The sequence below is a fragment of the Scyliorhinus torazame genome, chromosome 18 (assembly GCF_047496885.1).
Source record: "Scyliorhinus torazame isolate Kashiwa2021f chromosome 18, sScyTor2.1, whole genome shotgun sequence".
NCBI classification, from domain to species: domain Eukaryota; kingdom Metazoa; phylum Chordata; class Chondrichthyes; order Carcharhiniformes; family Scyliorhinidae; genus Scyliorhinus; species Scyliorhinus torazame.
The window spans coordinates 125,346,136-125,365,692 of record NC_092724.1 but is presented as its reverse complement, the minus strand read 5'-3'; positions in this window follow the sequence as shown (position 1 = coordinate 125,365,692).

Below are 19,557 nucleotides of genomic sequence, written 5' to 3'. Positions count from 1 at the left end.
ACCAATAAGCTAAATCTGAAATGAGGAAATGACCCAAATTAGGTGGTAATTAAAATATATAGCTAACAAATATGTCATCATTTATATTTAGCCCACTTGCATGCAATTCGATATTTTGTCATTTTGTTTAGTGTGGTCAAACAATCTATTTGCATTTGACAGATCTTAGAACATGCTTCATTTCTAAATCTGCTCATCACCTGGTGTGCACAGGACTGAAAAATCTAACTGATGCTCGCCGAAAACAAAACGAGCCAGCTAGCCCACCAACTAATTTCTTACACTTGTTTCAATTGTCTTGAACGCAAAAATGTCCATTTTTCTGTTGACAAACCTCGGCAATTAACACAGATTAATTCTCTGAACCTGACAGGTTTCCTGTTTCCGCTGCTTAATAATAAACCAGCTTCTGCCACTCCATTCCAAAATTCAATGAGCCAGCCGATATCAAATATGTAGCTGCTCAAAGAACAATGCGGGTTTTTTTTCTGGGGTAAGGAACTAGTTCACATTCCATAGACCAAAGCATAAAACTGACGATGATGCTTTAAGCATCTGGTAAGGAAAGGAAATATTGCCTTCTGCACCGTGAACCTGAGATCTCAGCCAATGCTCCACGAATGAATGCGCTGCACATGCATTCACTTACAAGTATATTTTTGAATTTATTTTGACCCTCATCAGTGGGTTTCATATTGCCCCTTATATAAAATAACCATTCACCTCATTCCACACAGTCGTCATTGCCCAGCTTTGCTACCCATCAGACACTGAAGATCTGACAAAGTGATTAATCCAGCTTCTGAAATTGTGCTGAACTCTGATCACTTCTTTTGTAAAATATCTCAAACAGCTTTCCATTTATATATTTATTTTTCAGCGAAGTATCAAAAAATGTGACACCTTAATGCCTGTCTCGCAAAGCTGTCATCCTCTCCTTCGGACGCTGTCTCTGCAAATTGCGTTAAATTTACAAAATGCTTGCATTTTCTCACAATAGGAAAGGGAAGGTAAAAGTCGCCATAGTCTCAGATGACCGTAGGCTGCTCTCCCCCAATAAGGGGGAAAGCTGATTGGTGGTAATTTCACCTGAGGGTCACCACACCTCAGGCGAGTGACAAGGTTGAGAAAGCGGGGCCTTTATGAATAACCTCAGCCAGTACGGGAACAAAGTTACTCTGTACCAATCTGCAACAGAGAAAGTCACCAACAGTAACTCTGCCTTCTGTGAAATAAAACTTATGAAATGGGCTTTCAAGGCTGTTTGGACAGGTTTGAGGGGTGAGCATGGTGGGAAAGTTCCGGAAATCGACATTGGGCTGAAATTCCAATGTGACCTCGCCCTCTTCCGGCTTTCCCCGATTTGCATTGATGAAGAGCAAGGAACCACCCTTGGATCTGCCAGTTGGTAATTAAGAAGCTGCAGAGGTTGTTAAGAAGTAGTTTATGAGCTAGATTTCCAACCATGCAACCTGCCTCCTGAAGTGGCAGCAACTCGTGAAGTTCATGAAGACGAGGGCACAGCTGGAAGGGCTTCTTAGTGAAACTAACAGGTTGGAAAGTCTTTGATCAATTACATTGAGGGGCTCCAGAAAGGGCCATTGAGGTAGTGCTATTGAAGGCACTTCTTCTTTCAGAGGGTGTGATCACTGTGTGACAGGTGATTTCCAACTTCCTAGGGAGAGGCTGTCAGCAGAAGGAGAGGAAGCAGGAATAGCAGGAAGAGAACAAGTTTCCATCCATGCTTGCTTGGGACCTTTGACTGAGAGACAGCAGATGCCCCCCGGCCAGCGGCATGACTGTCAGCAAACTATGGTGATGTTGGACACTTTCCGTACCTCCTCTCTCTCCCTCATCAGCCAAGCCGTCAGTTTCATGATTTTTAACAAGTGCAAGTGAACCTCGCCATCGGGAATTCGTCCCAGTGGAGGCGGAGAATCGCGGAGGCCCCGGAGAATACCGGATCGGGCCTGCTAATGATATGCCAACGGTGTTTACTGTACGTGCGTTCTGGAATGCATTGACGCCGCTGTCGGGGCGATGGAGAATTGCGATTTGGCGTGAAACTTGCGCCTGCCACAATTTTGGGGTCAAAACCTATTCTCCGCCCAATCGCATTGCCCCGATTCTGGCGTCAGTCGACGGAAAATCCCGCCCTTGTATTCTCTTTCATTTCTGTTCAGTGCTTGTTCACTTCTCTAACACTGATTAGTAAAACACCTCTCAGACTACCCACCTCGGTCAGAGCTGATCACGTTTAAACTCACTGCCATTAATGTTTGGCTTCAGATTGAATTCTGCTGCAAGCAGGCGTTTTAAAATTCATTCATCGGATGTGGGATTTGCTGGTTAGGCCAGCATTTATTGCCCATCCCCAATTTCCCTTGAGAATGTGGTGGTGAGTTGTCTTCTTGAACCGCTGCAGAGAGGTGTAGGTACACCCACAGTGCTGTTAGGGAGGGAGTTCCAGGATTTTGACCCAGCGACAGTGAAGGAACAACGATATATTCCCAAACCAGGATGGTGAGTGACTTGGAGCAGAACTTCCAGGTGTTCCTAGGTGTCTGCTGCACTTGTCCTTCAGATGGTAATGGTCAGGGGTTTGGAATGTGCTGCCTAAGGAGCATGGTGAGTCCTTGCCGTGAATCTTGTAAGTGGTACACATCCTGGAATGGTCTGTTGGTGGTGGAGGGAGTGGATGTTTGTGGAGGGGGGAACAATCAAGCTAGCTGCTTTGTCCTGGATGGTGTCAAGCTTCTTGAGTGTTGTTGGAACTGCACTCATCCAGACAAGTCACTCCTGACTTGTGCCTTGCAGCAAGTGGACAGGCTTTGGGGGGTCAGGAGGTGAATTACTCACAATAGGGTTCCTAGTCTTTGACCTGCTATGGTTGCCAGAGTATTAATATGGCTTGTCCAGTTCAGTTTCTGGTGAAGGGGAACCCCCCGGATGTTGATAGTGCAGGATTCAACGATGGTAAGCTATTGAATGTCATGGGGCGATGTCAGATTATGGGTTTAGGAGGACAGCACAGTGGCACCGTGGCTAGCATTGCTGCCTCATGGCGCCATGGTCCCAGGTTCGATCCCATCTCTGCGTCACTGTCCGTGTGGAGTTTTCAAATTCTCCCCGTGTTTGCGTGGGTTTCGCCCCCACAACCCAAAGATGTGCAGGGTAGGTGTATTGGCCGCGCTAAATTGCCCCTTAATTGGAAAAAATGAATTGTGTACTCTAAATTAAATAAAAAGATTATGGATTCAGTATCGGTATCCCAAAGGGTGGGATCGCTCACAGGCCTTAGCGGCCCTTCATGGCTGGAAGCCTCTAGGTTTAAGGGGGCCTGGCGACTGGTTTGCAGGCAGCATTTCCAGTGTCCTCCAGCTGGGCTTGTAGAAATATCAACAATGAGGGATTCCTCTTCCAGAATGGCAGCTGGAAAGTTGGTGGGAGCAGTGAATCTATAGCGTCAGCACTGGGAGCGACTGTGAAGTTTGTGGATGGGGTCCTATGAGATGCCAGGATGCGTGGACAAAGTAGGGTACTCTGGCAAGGGGTGTTTTCCAGCCTCATGAAGGTTGAAGACTCTCATACAGGTGGAAGGACGACTGCAATGAGAATTAACCCTCACACGCCGGAAGCACTGTGAATCCAGAGGGCATGCATGAACTGTATAGAAGTTCAAAGTCATGGTTATGGAGGCCAGGCTGCCAGGGATTAGTTCCTGAGTGGCTGGCTGTTCAAGTTGGAAGGCTTGTTTATTCCGCAGCTATTGAAAGCTGTTGCAATGAAGGTGCCCTCTAAGGATGAAGATGAATCGCTAATTTCAATCTTCACATGCACCAGGTATGCCAGGCCTGCCGCAAGGGGGAGCCAGTTGCCAAATCAGGTCCCCTGATTCTTAAAGATTTGTTCATGAGATGTGGGCAGCATTGATTGGGCCAACGGATGGGATTTGGAGTCATGTGTAGGTCAGACCAGAAGAACAGGACAACAGATTTCCTTTCCCACAGGACATTGGAGAACCAATTGTGTATTTAAACAACAATCAACACTGGATTCATGGTCATCATTAGACTTCTTTAATTCCAGACATTTATTGGATTCAATTTCCACCATCTGCCATGGATGGGGTTCGAACCCGAGTTACCAGGGTATTACCCTGGGTCTCCGGATCATCAGTCCAGTGTCAGTACCATGACCCCACCACCTCCCCCAATTTAGTCAACATTGCAATGCTTGTGTGTGCCACTGATTGGCATCCAATTTTTAACCCTTTGGAAGCCTAGCCCCTCGGACCCGATGGCACTCATGGTCTCGAGGCAGCATAGGTGTGCAGTGAACACCCGGCTGAGCATCCCCCCCCCCCCCTCCCTTCGGGAGCCGGAGCCCTACATCCTGAGTTGCCTCAGGGAAATGCCCTCTGTTCCCTTTTGCACTGCGCGGAGGGGTTTCCTGTATTGGCTGCTTCTGCACAGCCTTCATTTCCGTGCCCTTGCCTATTGCCTGGACAAGCCTTGCCGCGCCTTTTTGCCGTCCAGCAGCAGAGGTCCCCACTGGAGGTTCCTTAATATCAGGGACCTGAGGTGTGTCGTGTTGGGTGTTCCGATATACAAACGAACCAACACGGTTGCAGATGGTACAACTCTGTTTTATTGTTCTGAATAATAACAACTGTTAACTTCTGGCTGTGGTTCGTACTTCATCAGTTAACCTGTGGACCCAGCCCTAACACTATCTCAGAGAGGCAGTCAGCACATGGTGTATCTCGGAGTGGCACGCTGTGAGCTCTGTGCTCTGAGCTATCTCCTGCTGGAATGAGCGGGAACTGTGGTGTTCCCTGTTTTATAGTGCGTGTGCTCTCACTGGTGATTGGCTGTGATGTTGCATGTGTGTTGATTGGTCCGTTGACCTGTCCATCAGTGTGTGTGTGTGATTGCACCATGATATGTAAATATGGACATCATGATAGGGTGGAGAGCATTCCATGCAGTAGTCCCATATAATCATATATTGCAGTAGTTCACAGACTCGCAAGACACCTACCCTTTTTGCGGCCTTGTGGAGTCTATGGACCATGCTAATAGAGGTTGTTTTAGACTGCACTCACTTTTTAATTATTTATAGTTTTGTTTGCATTTCAGTCCCATGTTCCTGATTTATGGGAACCCACACGCAGAGGTCCGGGAAGGAGGAGGATCTCCTTGTGAACCTGCACCAAGTAAACAACTCATCAAAGGGTGGCGAAAAACACAGTTTTCTCTGAACCCGGAGGAGATGGTATCAGCTGAGATGTGTTATTCTGCACCTATGGGCCCCTAGAAAACTCCATTCAGTGGCAGGTCACGTGCATCACTCTGTTAGGCAGGAGTCAGCTATTTTGCGCAGGTTACGATGAGCATTGGTCCTTCACTGCTAGAGGGATGGAGTTTAAAAGCAGGGAGGTTATGTTGCAGCTGTGTAGGGTGCTGATGAGGCCACACCTGGAGTACTGTGTACAATTATGGTCTCTTTACTTGAAAAAGGATAGAACATAGAACATTACAGCGCAGTACAGGCCCTTCGGCCCTCGATGTTGCGCCGACCTGTGAAACCACTCTAAAGCCCATCTACACTATTCCCTTATTGTCCATATGTCTATCCAATGACCATTTGAATGTCCTTAGTGTTGGCGAGTCCACTACTGTTGCAGGCAGGGCATTCCACGCCCTTACTACTCTCTGAATAGAATGTACTGGCATTGGAGGATGTGCGGAGGAGATTCGCTGGGTTAATTCCGGAGTTGAGAGGATTAGCTTATGAGGAGCGACTAAGTAGACTGGGACTAAACTTCTTGGAATTTAGAAGAATGAGGGGGATCTGATAAAAATATATAAAATTATGAAGGGAAAAGATAGGATAGAATCATGGAGGTTGTTTCCACTGGCGGGTGAAACTAAAACTAGGGGGCGCACCCTCAAAATAAGGGGGAGCAGATTGAGGACTAAGTTGAGGAGGAACTTCTTCACCCAAAGGTCATTAATCTGTGAAATTCCCTGACAAGTGAAGCAGTTGAGGGTGCCTCGTTAAATGTTGTTAAGACAAAGGTAGCTAGATTTTTGACCAGTAAAGGAATTAAGGGTTATGGTGAGCGGGAAGGTAAGTGGAGCTGAGTCCACAAAAAGATCAGCCATGATCGTATTGAATGGAGGAGCAGGCTCGAGGGGCCAGATGACCTACTCCTGCTCCTAGTTCTTATTTTCTTATGTTCTTATATTCTTATTCCGACCATTATAACAAGTTGAACATTGCCAAATGGACCCATTGCAGTAGGTATTCTTTCCAGTGATTAACTCTGGTAATTATTCTATTTCAAGGTTTCCATCACGCTCAGCATGGAAGTGGCAAGGGTAGAAAAAGGTATTGCACAATTCACTTTTTATTACAGTTGTTACATTATCCAAGAACTGACATGAACAATTCATGCATATTTGGGGCTTATTTTTTCGCACTTTGTTTAGTCAGTAAGTATTTTTATATTGCACTGTGTATCACATGTAGTGCTCTGTTTACAAAAATAATGATAATTCATATTTTATATATGTGCTGCAAATATTGTAAGTATGTATTTACATCACAATTTGGTCTTGCTGTAAAGCAATTTCTCTGAGAAAGGTGCAATCTCACACTGTTGTGGTTTGATTCCATGGAAGGGCTCATATACATACACACCTGAGGCTTGGAATAATGTGTCAAGCAGCTCACCTCAGCCCACTCTCAACTATAAGGCACATGTTGGGAGTGGGGTGTTGTATTCTCCACTTGCCTGCATGGGTGTAACTCCAACAACACCCAAGAAACCCGATTCAACTTGATTGGTACCCCATCCATCACTTTAAACATTCACTTCCATCACTGCCGACACACAGAAGCAAAAGTGTATATCATAGAGGAATTATAGATTTCCTACAGTGCAGAAGGTGGCCATTCAGCTCATTGGGTTTGCACCGACCCTCTAAAAGAGCACCCAACCTAGACCCACTCACCCACCCTATCCCCATCTAACCTTTAGACACTAAGGGGCAATTTAGCACGGCCACTCCACCTAACCTGTACATCTTTGGACTTTGGGAGGAAACCCACGCAGACACAGGGAGAACATAGAACATAGAACTGTACAGCACAGTACAGGCCCTTCGGCCCATGATGTTGTGCCGAACTAGTCTGAAACTAAGATCAAATCAACCTACTCCCAATCATTCTAGTGCACTCCATATGCCTATCCAATAACCGCTTGAAAGTTCCTAAAGTGTCCGACTCCACTGCCATAGCTGGGAATGCGTTCCACGCCCCAACCACTCTCTGGGTAAAGAACCTACTTCTGACATCCCTCCTATATCTTCCACCATGAACCTTATAGTTATGCCCCCTTGTAACAGCTACATCCACCTGAGAAAAAGTCACTGAACGTCGACTCTATCTATCCCTCTCATCATCTTATACACCTCAATTATGTCACCTCTCATCCTCCTCATTCGCTCCAATGAGAAAAGCCCTAGCTCCCTCAACCTTTCCTCCAATCCAGGCAGCATCCTGGTAAATCTCCTTTGCACCCTTTCCAATGCTTCCACATCCTTCCTATAATGAGGTGAGCAGAACTGCACACAATATTCCAAATGTGGTCTAACCAAGGTCTTGTACAGTTGCAGCATAACCTCACGGCTCTTAAACTCACTCCCTCTGTTAATAAATGCTAACACACTATAGGCTTTCTTCACGGCTCTATCCACTTGGGTGGCAACTTTCAGAGATCTATGGACATGAACTCTGAGATCTCTCTGCTCCTCCACATTCTTCAGAACCCTGCTGTTAATCCTGTAATTTGCATTCAAATTTGTCCTACCAAAATGAATCACCTCACACTTATCAGGGTTAAACTCCATCTGCCACTTTTCAGCCCAGCTCTTCATCCTATCAATGTTTCTTTGCAGCCTACAACAGCCCTCCACATTATCCACTACTCCACCAATCTTGGTATCATCAGAAAATTTACTAACCCAACCTTCAACTCCATCATCCAAGTCATTGATAAAAATCACAAATAGCAAAGGACCCAGCACTGATCCGTGTGGTACACCGCTGGTGAATGGGCTCCAGGATGAAAATTTACAATCTACCACCACCCTCTGTCTTCTATGTGATAGCCAGTTACTGAACCAATCGGCCAAATTTCCCTCTATGCCATGCCTCCTTACTTTCTGCATGAGCCGACCTGGGGCATCTTATCAAACCCCTTACTAAAATCCATGTATACAACATCAACTACTCCACCTTCATCTATGTACTTAGTTACCTCCTCAAAGAATACAATCAAACTTGTGAGGCAAAACTTACCCTTCACAAATCCGTGCTGACTATCCTGGATTAAGCTGTATCTTTCCAAATGATCATAAATCCTATCACTCAGGACCCTTTCCAATAATTAACCTATGACCAAAATGAGACTAACCGGCCTCTAATTCCCAGGGTTATGCCTATTCCCTTTCTTGAACAAGGGGACAACATTCGCCTCTCTCCAGTCTTCTGGCACTATTCCTGTCGACAGTGAGGACATAAAGATCAAAGCCAAAGGCTCTGCAATCTCATCCCTCACCTCCCAAAGAATCCTAGGATATATCCCATCAGGCCCAGGGGACTTATCCATCCTCAGGCTTCTCAAAATTTCTAACACATCTTCCTTCTGAATATCTACCTCGTCCAGCCTATCAGCCTGTATCGCACTATCCTCCTCAATAACGATGGCCCCTGTCCTTTGTGAACACTGAAGAAATGTATTCATTTAGGGCCTCTCCTATATCTTCAGACTCCATGCAGATGTTCCCACTACTGTCCTTAACCGGCCCTAACTTCACCTTGGTCATTCTTTTATTCCTCACATAAGTGTAAAAAGCCTTGGGGGTTTCCTTGATCCTACCCACCAAGGACTTCTCATGCCCCCTCCTGGCTCTCCTAAGCCCTTTCTTGAGCTCCTTCCTAGCTATCTTGTATCCCTTAAGTGCCCAAACTGAACCTTGTTTTCTCATCCTTACATAAGCCCCCTTCTTCCTCTTGACAAGACATTCAACCTCTTTTGTAAACCATGGTTCCCTCACTCAACCATTTCCTCCCTGCCTGACAGGGACATACATATCAAGGACACGCAGTATTTGCTCCTTGCACAAGCTCCACATCTCAATTGTGTCTATCCCTGACAGTTCCTATTTCCATCTTATGCTCCCCAATTCTTGCCTAATCGCATCGTAATTACCCTTCCCCCAGTTATAAACTTTGCCCTGCCATATGTTCCTATCCCTCTCCATTGCTATAGTGAAAGTCACCAAATTGTGGTCACTATCTCCAAAGTGCTCTTCCACAACCAAATCTAACACTTGGCCCGGTTCATTACCCAGTACCAAATCCAATGTGGCCCTGCCTCTTGTCGGTCTATCCACATATTGTGTGAGGAAACCCTCCTGCACACACTGGAGAAAAACAGCCCCATCCAAACTATTCGAATTATAGTGGTTCCAATCAATATTTGGAAAGTTAAAGTCACCCATGATAACTATCCTGTGACTACCGCACCTATCCAAAATCTGCATTTCAATCTTTTCCTCCACATCTCTGTTACTGTTTGGGGGCCTATAGAAAACTCCTAACAAAGTGACCGCTCTTTTCTTATTTCTAACTTCAGTCCACACTACCTCAGTAGACAGATCCTCCTCAAACTGCCTTTCTGCAACCATTATACTATCCTTGATTAACAATGCTATTCCTCCACCTCTTTTGCCACCTTCCCTAATCTTACTGAAACATTTAAACCCTGGAACCTCCAACAACCATTCCTTCCCCTGTTCTATCCACGTTTCCGTAATGGCCACAACATCGTAGTCCCAGGTACCAATCCATGCTTCAAACTCACCAACCTTATTCAAACTCCACACAGACCGTCACCCAAGGTCAGAATCGAACCCGGGTCCCTGGTGCTATGTTGCAGCAGTGTTAACCACTGTGCCACCATGCCGCCCTTCAAATCTACATCCACAAACATACTGCAGCAACTTGCCACAGTTCCTTAGGCCGACCCTTCCAAACCTATGACCTCTGCCACCTCAAAGAAGAAGTTCAGAAGTATGGGAACACCACCACCGACAGTATCCTTCTGAGTCATACACCATCCTGCCATGGAACTGCAGCACCATTCCTTCATTGTCGCTATGTCAAAATCTGAGAACTGGCTCTCTAACAGCACCGTGCGTGCACTCACTGGGATACAGCAATTTAATAAGGCAGTTCACTACCACCTGCTCAAGTGCAATTAGAGATGGGCAATAAATGCTGACTTTGTGAACGGGTGAAAAAAATCAGAAGAATTGAATTACCTGCCAGGTTGGCTTGGCAAGGTGCAGACCAGTGCCGCCACTGTTCCTCAATTCTAGATTTTATTAACTGAATTTAAATTCCACCAGCTGCTGTGGTGGGATTTGAACCCATGTCCTCAGAGCATTAACCTAAACCTGTGGGTTGCAAGTACATTACCACTACACCACCCTCTCCCCTAACACATTGCATCCAGCCTTGGGCACCACACTTTAGGAAAGTTGTAAAGGCATTAGATAGAGAATACAGAAAATATTTTAGACTGGTCCCAGGAATGAGGGACTTTAGTTACATAGATAGACCGGAGAAGTTGGGACTGTTTTCCTTGGAGAAGAGAAAGTTGAGAGGAAATTCAGTAGAGATATTCAAAGCCATGAGGGGTCTGGGCAGAGTTGATAAGGAAACAATAGATAAATTGGTGGGCAGATCAAGAACAAGTGGGAACAGATTTAAGGTAACTGGCGAAGGAAGCAATGGCGACATGAGGAAAGGTTTTTTTCACGCAGAGTGTAGTTAGGTTCCGAAATGCGCTACCTGAGAGCATGGTAGAGGCAGATTCGTTCATACATTCGTAAGATGTGGGAGCAGAATTAGCCCATTTGGCCCATCGAGTCTGCTCCTCCATTCGATCTTGGCTGATCTAATCCTGGCCTTAACTCCACTATCCTGCCCGTTCTCCATATCTTTCAACCCATTGCCAATTTAAAATCTTTCAAACTCCTTCTTAAATTTACTCACTGTCCCAGCATCCACCGCACTCTGGGGTAGTGAATTCCACAGATTCACAATCTTTTGGGAGAAGTAGTTTCTCCTCAACTCTATTGTAAATTTGCTACCTGTTATCCTAAGACTATGATCTCACATTCTAGAATGCCCCACAAGAGGAAGCATATGCTTCATGCCTACTTTATCCATACAGTTTAATATCTTGCATACCTCAATTTGATCTCCCCTCAGTTTTCTAAATTCCAGAGAGTATAGGCCTAAACGGCTCAATCTCTCTTCATATGACAAACCCCTCATCTCTGGAATCAATCTAGTGAACCTCCTCTGAACAGCTTGCAATACCACTGCATCTTTCCTCAAATAAGAGAACCAAAACTGTGCGCAATACTCCAGGTGTGGTCTCACCAATGCCTTGTATTGTTGCAACAGCACTTCTTTACATTTATACAGTCTTCACAGTAGAAGACATGAGTAATATCCCAACAATTCCGGAGAGTCAGGGGGCAGAGTTGAATATGGTAGCCATCACAAAGGAGAATGTGCTAGAGAAACTAAGAGGTCTAAAAATTGATAAATCTCCAGGCCCAGATGGGCTACATCCTAGAGTTCTAAAGGAGATAGCTGAACAAATAGTGGAGGCGTTAGTTATGATCTTTCAAAAGTCACTGGAGTCAGGGAAAGTCCCAGAGGATTGGAAAATCGCTGTTGTAACCCCCCTGTTCAAGAAGGGAACAAGGAAAAAGATGGAAAATTATAGGCCAATTAGCCTAACCTCGGTTGTTGGCAAGTTTCTAGAATCCATTGTTAAGGATGAGATTTCTAAATTCTTGGAAGTGCAGGGTTGGATTAGGACAAGTCAGCATGGATTTAGTAAGGGGAGGTCGTGCCTGACAAACCTGTTAGAGTTCTTTAAAGAGATAACAAATAGGTTAGACCAAGGAGAGCCAATGGATGTTGTCTATCTTGACTTCCAAAAGGCCTTTGATAAGGTGCCCCACGGGAGACTGCTGAGTAAAATAAGGGCCCATGGTATTCGAGGCAAGGTACTAACATGGATTGACGATTGGCTGTCAGGCAGAAGGCAGAGAGTTGGGATAAAAGGTTCTTTTTCGGAATGGCAATCAGTGACGAGTGGTGTCCCGCAGGGTTCAGTGTTGGGGCCACAGCTGTTCTCTTTATATATTAACGATCTAGATGACGGGACTGGGGGCATTCTGGCTAAGTTTGCCGATGATACAAAGATAGGTGGAGGGGCAGGTAGTATGGAGGAGGTGGAGAGGCTGCAGAAAGATTTAGACAGTTTAGGAGAGTGGTCCAAGAAATGGCAGATGAAATTCAACGTGGGCAAGTGCGAGGTCTTGCACTTTGGAAAAAAGAATAGAGGCGTGGACTATTTTCTAAACGGTGACAAAATTCATAATGCTGAAGTGCAAAGGGACTTGGGAGTCCTAGTCCAGGATTCTCTAAAGGTAAACTTGCAGGTTGAGTCCGTAATTAAGAAAGCAAATGCAATGTTGTCATTCATCTCAAGAGGCTTGGAATATAAAAGCAGGGATGTACTTCTGAAGCTTTATAAAGCATTAGTTAGGCCCCATTTAGAATACTGTGAGCCCGGGTCCTAGTCTCCCCTGCTAATGGAAACAACTTCCCTACATCCACCCTATCTAAGCCATTCATTATCTTGTAAGTTTCTATTAGATCTCCCCTCAACCTCCTAAACTCCAATGAATATAATCCCAGGATCCTCAGACGTTCATCATATGTTAGGCCTACCATTCCTGGGATCATCCGTGTGAATCTCCGCTGGACCCGCTCCAGTGCCAGCATGTCCTTCCTGAGGTGTGGGGCCCAAAATTGCTCACAGTATTCTAAATGGGGCCTAACTAATGCTTTATAAAGCTTCAGAAGTACATCCCTGCTTTTATATTCCAAGCCTCTTGAGATGAATGACAACATTGCATTTGCTTTCTTAATTACGGACTCAACCTGCAAGTTTACCTTTAGAGAATCCTGGACTAGGACTCCCAAGTCCCTTTGCACTTCAGCATTATGAATTTTGTCACCGTTTAGAAAATAGTCCACGCCTCTATTCTTTTTTCCAAAGTGCAAGACCTCGCACTTGCCCACGTTGAATTTCATCTGCCATTTCTTGGACCACTCTCCTAAACTGTCTAAATCTTTCTGCAGCCTCTCCACCTCCTCCATACTACCTGCCCCTCCACCTATCTTTGTATCATCGGCAAACTTAGCCAGAATGCCCCCAGTCCCGTCATCTAGATCGTTAATATATAAAGAGAACAGCTGTGGCCCCAACACTGAACCCTGCGGGACACCACTCGTCACTGATTGCCATTCCGAAAAAGAACCTTTTATCCCAACTCTCTGCCTTCTGCCTGACAGCCAATCGTCAATCCATGTTAGTACCTTGCCTCGAATACCATGGGCCCTTATTTTACTCAGCAGTCTCCCGTGGGGCACCTTATCAAAGGCCTTTTGGAAGTCAAGATAGACAACATCCATTGGCTCTCCTTGGTCTAACCTATTTGTTATCTCTTTAAAGAACTCTAACAGGTTTGTCAGGCACGACCTCCCCTTACTAAATCCATGCTGACTTGTCCTAATCCAACCCTGCACTTCCAAGAATTTAGAAATCTCATCCTTAACAATGGATTCTAGAAACTTGCCAACAACCGAGGTTAGGCTAATTGGCCTATAATTTTCCATCTTTTTCCTTGTTCCCTTCTTGAACAGGGGGGTTACAACAGCGATTTTCCAATCCTCTGGGACTTTCCCTGACTCCAGTGACTTTTGAAAGATCATAACTAACGCCTCCACTATTTGTTCAGCTATCTCCTTTAGAACTCTAGGATGTAGCCCATCTGGGCCTGGAGATTTATCAATTTTTAGACCTCTTAGTTTCTCTAGCACATTCTCCTTTGTGATGGCTACCATATTCAACTCTGCCCCCTGACTCTCCGGAATTGTTGGGATATTACTCATGTCTTCTACTGTGAAGACTGTATAAATGTAAAGAAGTGCTGTTGCAACAATACAAGGCATTGGTGAGACCACACCTGGAGTATTGCGCACAGTTTTGGTTCTCTTATTTGAGGAAAGATGCAGTGGTATTGCAAGCTGTTCAGAGGAGGTTCACTAGATTGATTCCAGAGATGAGGGGTTTGTCATATGAAGAGAGATTGAGCCGTTTAGGCCTATACTCTCTGGAATTTAGAAAACTGAGGGGAGATCAAATTGAGGTATGCAAGATATTAAACTGTATGGATAAAGTAGGCATGAAGCATATGCTTCCTCTTGTGGGGCATTCTAGAATGTGAGATCATAGTCTTAGGATAACAGGTAGCAAATTTACAATAGAGTTGAGGAGAAACTACTTCTCCCAAAAGATTGTGAATCTGTGGAATTCACTACCCCAGAGTGCGGTGGATGCTGGGACAGTGAGTAAATTTAAGAAGGAGTTTGAAAGATTTTAAATTGGCAATGGGTTGAAAGATATGGAGAACGGGCAGGATAGTGGAGTTAAGGCCAGGATTAGATCAGCCAAGATCGAATGGAGGAGCAGACTCGATGGGCCAAATGGGCTAATTCTGCTCCCACATCTTACGAATGTATGAACGAATCTGCCTCTACCATGCTCTCAGGTAGCGCATTTCGGAACCTAACTACACTCTGCGTGAAAAAAACCTTTCCTCATGTCGCCATTGCTTCCTTCGCCAGTTACCTTAAATCTGTTCCCACTTGTTCTTGATCTGCCCACCAATTTATCTATTGTTTCCTTATCAACTCTGCCCAGACCCCTCATGGCTTTGAATATCTCTACCGAATTTCCTCTCAACTTTCTCTTCTCCAAGGAAAACAGTCCCAACTTCTCCGGTCTATCTATGTAACTAAAGTCCCTCATTCCTGGGACCAGTCTAAAATATTTTCTGTATTCTCTATCTAATGCCTTTACAACTTTCCTAAAGTGTGGTGCCCAAGGCTGGATGCAATGTGTTAGGGGAGAGGGTGGTGTAGTGGTAATGTACTTGCAACCCACAGGTTTAGGTTAATGCTCTGAGGACATGGGTTCAAATCCCACCACAGCAGCTGGTGGAATTTAAATTCAGTTAATAAAATCTAGAATTGAGGAACAGTGGCGGCACTGGTCTGCACCTTGCCAAGCCAACCTGGCAGGTAATTCAATTCTTCTGATTTTTTTCACCCGTTCACAAAGTCAGCATTTATTGCCCATCTCTAATTGCACTTGAGCAGGTGGTAGTGAACTGCCTTATTAAATTGCTGTATCCCAGTGAGTGCACGCACGGTGCTGTTAGAGAGCCAGTTCTCAGATTTTGACATAGCGACAATGAAGGAATGGTGCTGCAGTTCCATGGCAGGATGGTGTATGACTCAGAAGGATACTGTCGGTGGTGGTGTTCCCATACTTCTGAACTTCTTCTTCGAGGTGGCAGAGGTCATAGGTTTGGAAGGGTCGGCCTAAGGAACTGTGGCAAGTTGCTGCAGTATGTTTGTGGATGTAGATTTGAAGGGCGGCATGGTGGCACAGTGGTTAACACTGCTGCAACATAGCACCAGGGACCCGGGTTCGATTCTGACCTTGGGTGACGGTCTGTGTGGAGTTTGAATAAGGTTGGTGAGTTTGAAGCATGGATTGGTACCTAGGACTACGATGTTGTGGCCATTACGGAAACGTGGATAGAACAGGGGCAGGAATGGTTGTTGGAGGTTCCAGGGTTTAAATGTTTCAGTAAGATTAGGGTAGGTGGCAAAAGAGGTGGAGGAATAGCATTGTTAATCAAGGATAGTATAATGGTTGCAGAAAGGCAGTTTGAGGAGGATCTGTCTACTGAGGTAGTGTGGACTGAAGTTAGAAATAAGAAAAGAGCGGTCACTTTGTTAGGAGTTTTCTATAGGCCCCCAAACAGTAACAGAGATGTGGAGGAAAAGATTGAAATGCAGATTTTGGATAGGTGCGGTAGTTACAGGATAGTTATCATGGGTGACTTTAACTTTCCAAATATTGATTGGAACCACTATAATTCGAATAGTTTGGATGGGGCTGTTTTTCTCCAGTGTGTGCAGGAGGGTTTCCTCACACAATATGTGGATAGACCGACAAGAGGCAGGGCCACATTGGATTTGGTACTGGGTAATGAACCGGGCCAAGTGTTAGATTTGGTTGTGGGAGAGCACTTTGGAGATAGTGACCACAATTTGGTGACTTTCACTATAGCAATGGAGAGGGATAGGAACATATGGCAGGGCAAAGTTTATAACTGGGGGAAGGGTAATTACGATAGAATCTTGGGGTTCATGTCCACACATCTCTGAAGGTTACCATTCAAGTGGATAGAGCCGTGAAGAAGGCTTATAGTGTGTTAGCGTTTATTAACAGGGGGCTTGAGTTTAAGAGTCGCGGGGTTATGCTGCAACTATACATGACCCTGGTGAGACCACATTTGGAGTATTGTGCGCAGTTCTGGTCACCTCATTATAGGAAGGATGTGGAAGCTTTGGAAAGGGTGCAAAGGAGATTTACCAGGAAGCTGCCTGTTTGCAGGATAGGTCTTAAGAGGAAAGGTTGAGGGAGCTAGGGCTTTTCTCTTTGGAGTGGAGGAGGATGAGAGGCGACTTAATAGAGGTTTATAAGATAATGAGGGGGATAGATAGAGTGGACATTCAGAGACTATTTCCTTGGGTGGATGTAGCTGTTACAAGGGGGCATAACTATAAGGTTCAGGGTGGGAGATATAGGAGGGATGTCTGAGATAGGTTCTTTACTCAGAGAGTGGTTAGGGTGTGGAATGGACTGCCTGCTGTGATAGTGGAGTCGGACACTTTAGGAACTTTCAAGCGGTAATTGGATAGGCACATGGAGCACACCAGAATGACAGGGAGTGGGATAGCTTGATCTTGGTTTCGGACAATGCTCGGCACAACATCGAGGGCCAAAGGGCCTGTTCTGTGCTGTTCTAAGTTCTATGTTATAGAACTGAAGGACGCTATTCAGCCTGTCATGCCTGCACGATTACAAAGGACCAATTTACCCAGTGCCACACCACTTTAACTGCTCTACCTTCATCTACACACTTAGTTACCTCCTCAAAGAATTCAATCAAATTTGTGAGGCAAGACCTACCCTTCACAAATCCGTGTTGACTATTCCGGATTAAGCTGCATCTTTCCAAATGGTCATAAATCCTATCCTTCAGGACCTTTTCCATTATCTTACGGACCACTGAAGTAAGACTAACTTACCTTTAATTACCAGGGTCATTCCTATTCCCTTTTGTGAACAGAGGAACAACATTCACTACTCTCCAGGCCCCTGGCACTATCCCCGTGGACAGCGAGGACCCAAAGATCAAAGCCAAAGGCTCTGCAATCTCATCCCTTGCCTCCCAAAGAATCGTTGGATATATCCCACCTGGCCCAGGGGACTTGTCGACCCTCAGGTTTTTCAAAATTGCTAATACATCCTTCCTCATAACATCTACCTCCTCCACCTGAATCACACTCTCATCCTCAAAAACATGGCCCCTCTCCTTTGTGAACACTGAAGAAAAGTATTCATTGAATGCCTCTCCTATTTCTTCTAACTCCATGCACAAGTACCCACTACTGTCCTCCTACCCTCACCCTCTCACCCTGGTCATTCTTTTATTTCTCACATAAGAGTAAAAAGCCTTGGGGTTTTCCTTGATCCGACCCGCCAAGGACTTCTCATGCCCCCTCCTAGCTCTCCTAAGCCCTTTTTTCAGCTCATTCCTTGCTACCTTGTAACCCTCAAGCGACCCTACTGAACCTTGTTTTCTCATCCTTACATACCCTTCCTTTTTCCTCTTGACAAGACATTCAACCTCTTTTGTGAATCATGGTTCCCTCGCATGGCATTTCCGCCCTGCCTGACAGGAACATGCCTATCAAGGACACGCAGTATGTGTTCCCTGAATAAGCTCCACTTTTCATTTGTGCCTTTCCCTGACAGTTTCTGTTCCCATCTTATGCTCCCTAATTCTTGCCTAATCGCATCATAATTACCCCTCCCCCAATTATAAACCTTGCCCTGCCGTATGGCCCTATCCCTCTCCATTGCAATAGTGAAAGACACCAAATTGTGGTCACTATCTCCAAAGTGCTCTCCCATTCTGTGATTCTGGAGGTTGTTCATCCAAAAGCTCAATTAACTCCCCAGGAATGAAGAGGGACAGCAAAGCTCTCTGCACCACGGAGGTGGGGAAAATGGCTATTCCGAGATCTTATATCAACCTTGTAAGGCAAAAGTCAGACATTGCTATTTTTCAAAGGTGACTTTTGCAATGGAAGCAGACGCCTCAATTTCAAATATTAGACTTTCACCACTTTTTTTTCACAAAACAGCATGCATTCATAATGAGCTGCTAATGGATCAGAACACAGAAACCTCTTGTGTGAACTCCTAAGTAACTTCCAATCAAAAACAAACGCGTTCGATGTTCACAATCATCTGGCAACCATTTCGATAATAGTGAATGTTATCAAAGTTCAATATTGAGTCAATTGAGAGGGAAGGGAAATATATGAATGCACCTGTTAATTTGCATATATGCATTTGGAGTCCACATAAATATCAGAAGATCAGCCTGTCTCCCTGAAGTTGTTTTCAGGCTTAAATGTCAATGCTCTTATTACTCTAATGAGCCCTATGGCATATGGATCGGGCTATTGCAAATGCCCTTTGATTCTTCAGGTAAATTCATTATTCCTCATTTATACTGGGGTTACCTTTGTGTCTCTTCAGTTTGTTTTGCTAAATAAATATCGAATGATAGAATCTGCCTCCTGCAGAGGTTTTTTTTTCCTGAGCTTGCCTATTATTCTGACTAAATAGTGTGAACTGAAAATACAAATTAGCAATGCATGTGCCCAGCAAACCTTTCAGTTTTCTTCCTTTACACATTGGCACCCTGGTACCTTACTTATCAAGTTGCACCTACTGATCATTTTCAAGTGTTCTGATCCTGAGTACAAATAGGAATATAGGGACAGGAGTAAGCCATTCAGCCTGCGATCATGGCTGATCAGATATTTCAATGCCTTTTTCACCCATCAGGTCATAAGGATTGCTCCGGCTACTACATTTATGTATCACACTTGCTAGATGCAAATACTATGAAGGAATAAAGCTTCAAATTCAGTGCTCAGTTGTGCGGAATCATCAGCGGTGGAAGCTTAGAAGGCCAAAAATCAGGTTCCCGACAATGGGATGGAATTTACCAATTCTGTTTGCAGGACTTCAAAGGCAGTTTCAAGATGGGTCGAGCTTCCTGACGAACAATGTCGGGAAGCCCTTTTCCATGCATTAGCATCTCATGCATGCTCCTTAAAAGGCCACCTCGTCAGAATTACGTAGCCCCTCCAAATTAAGTTCCCCACCAG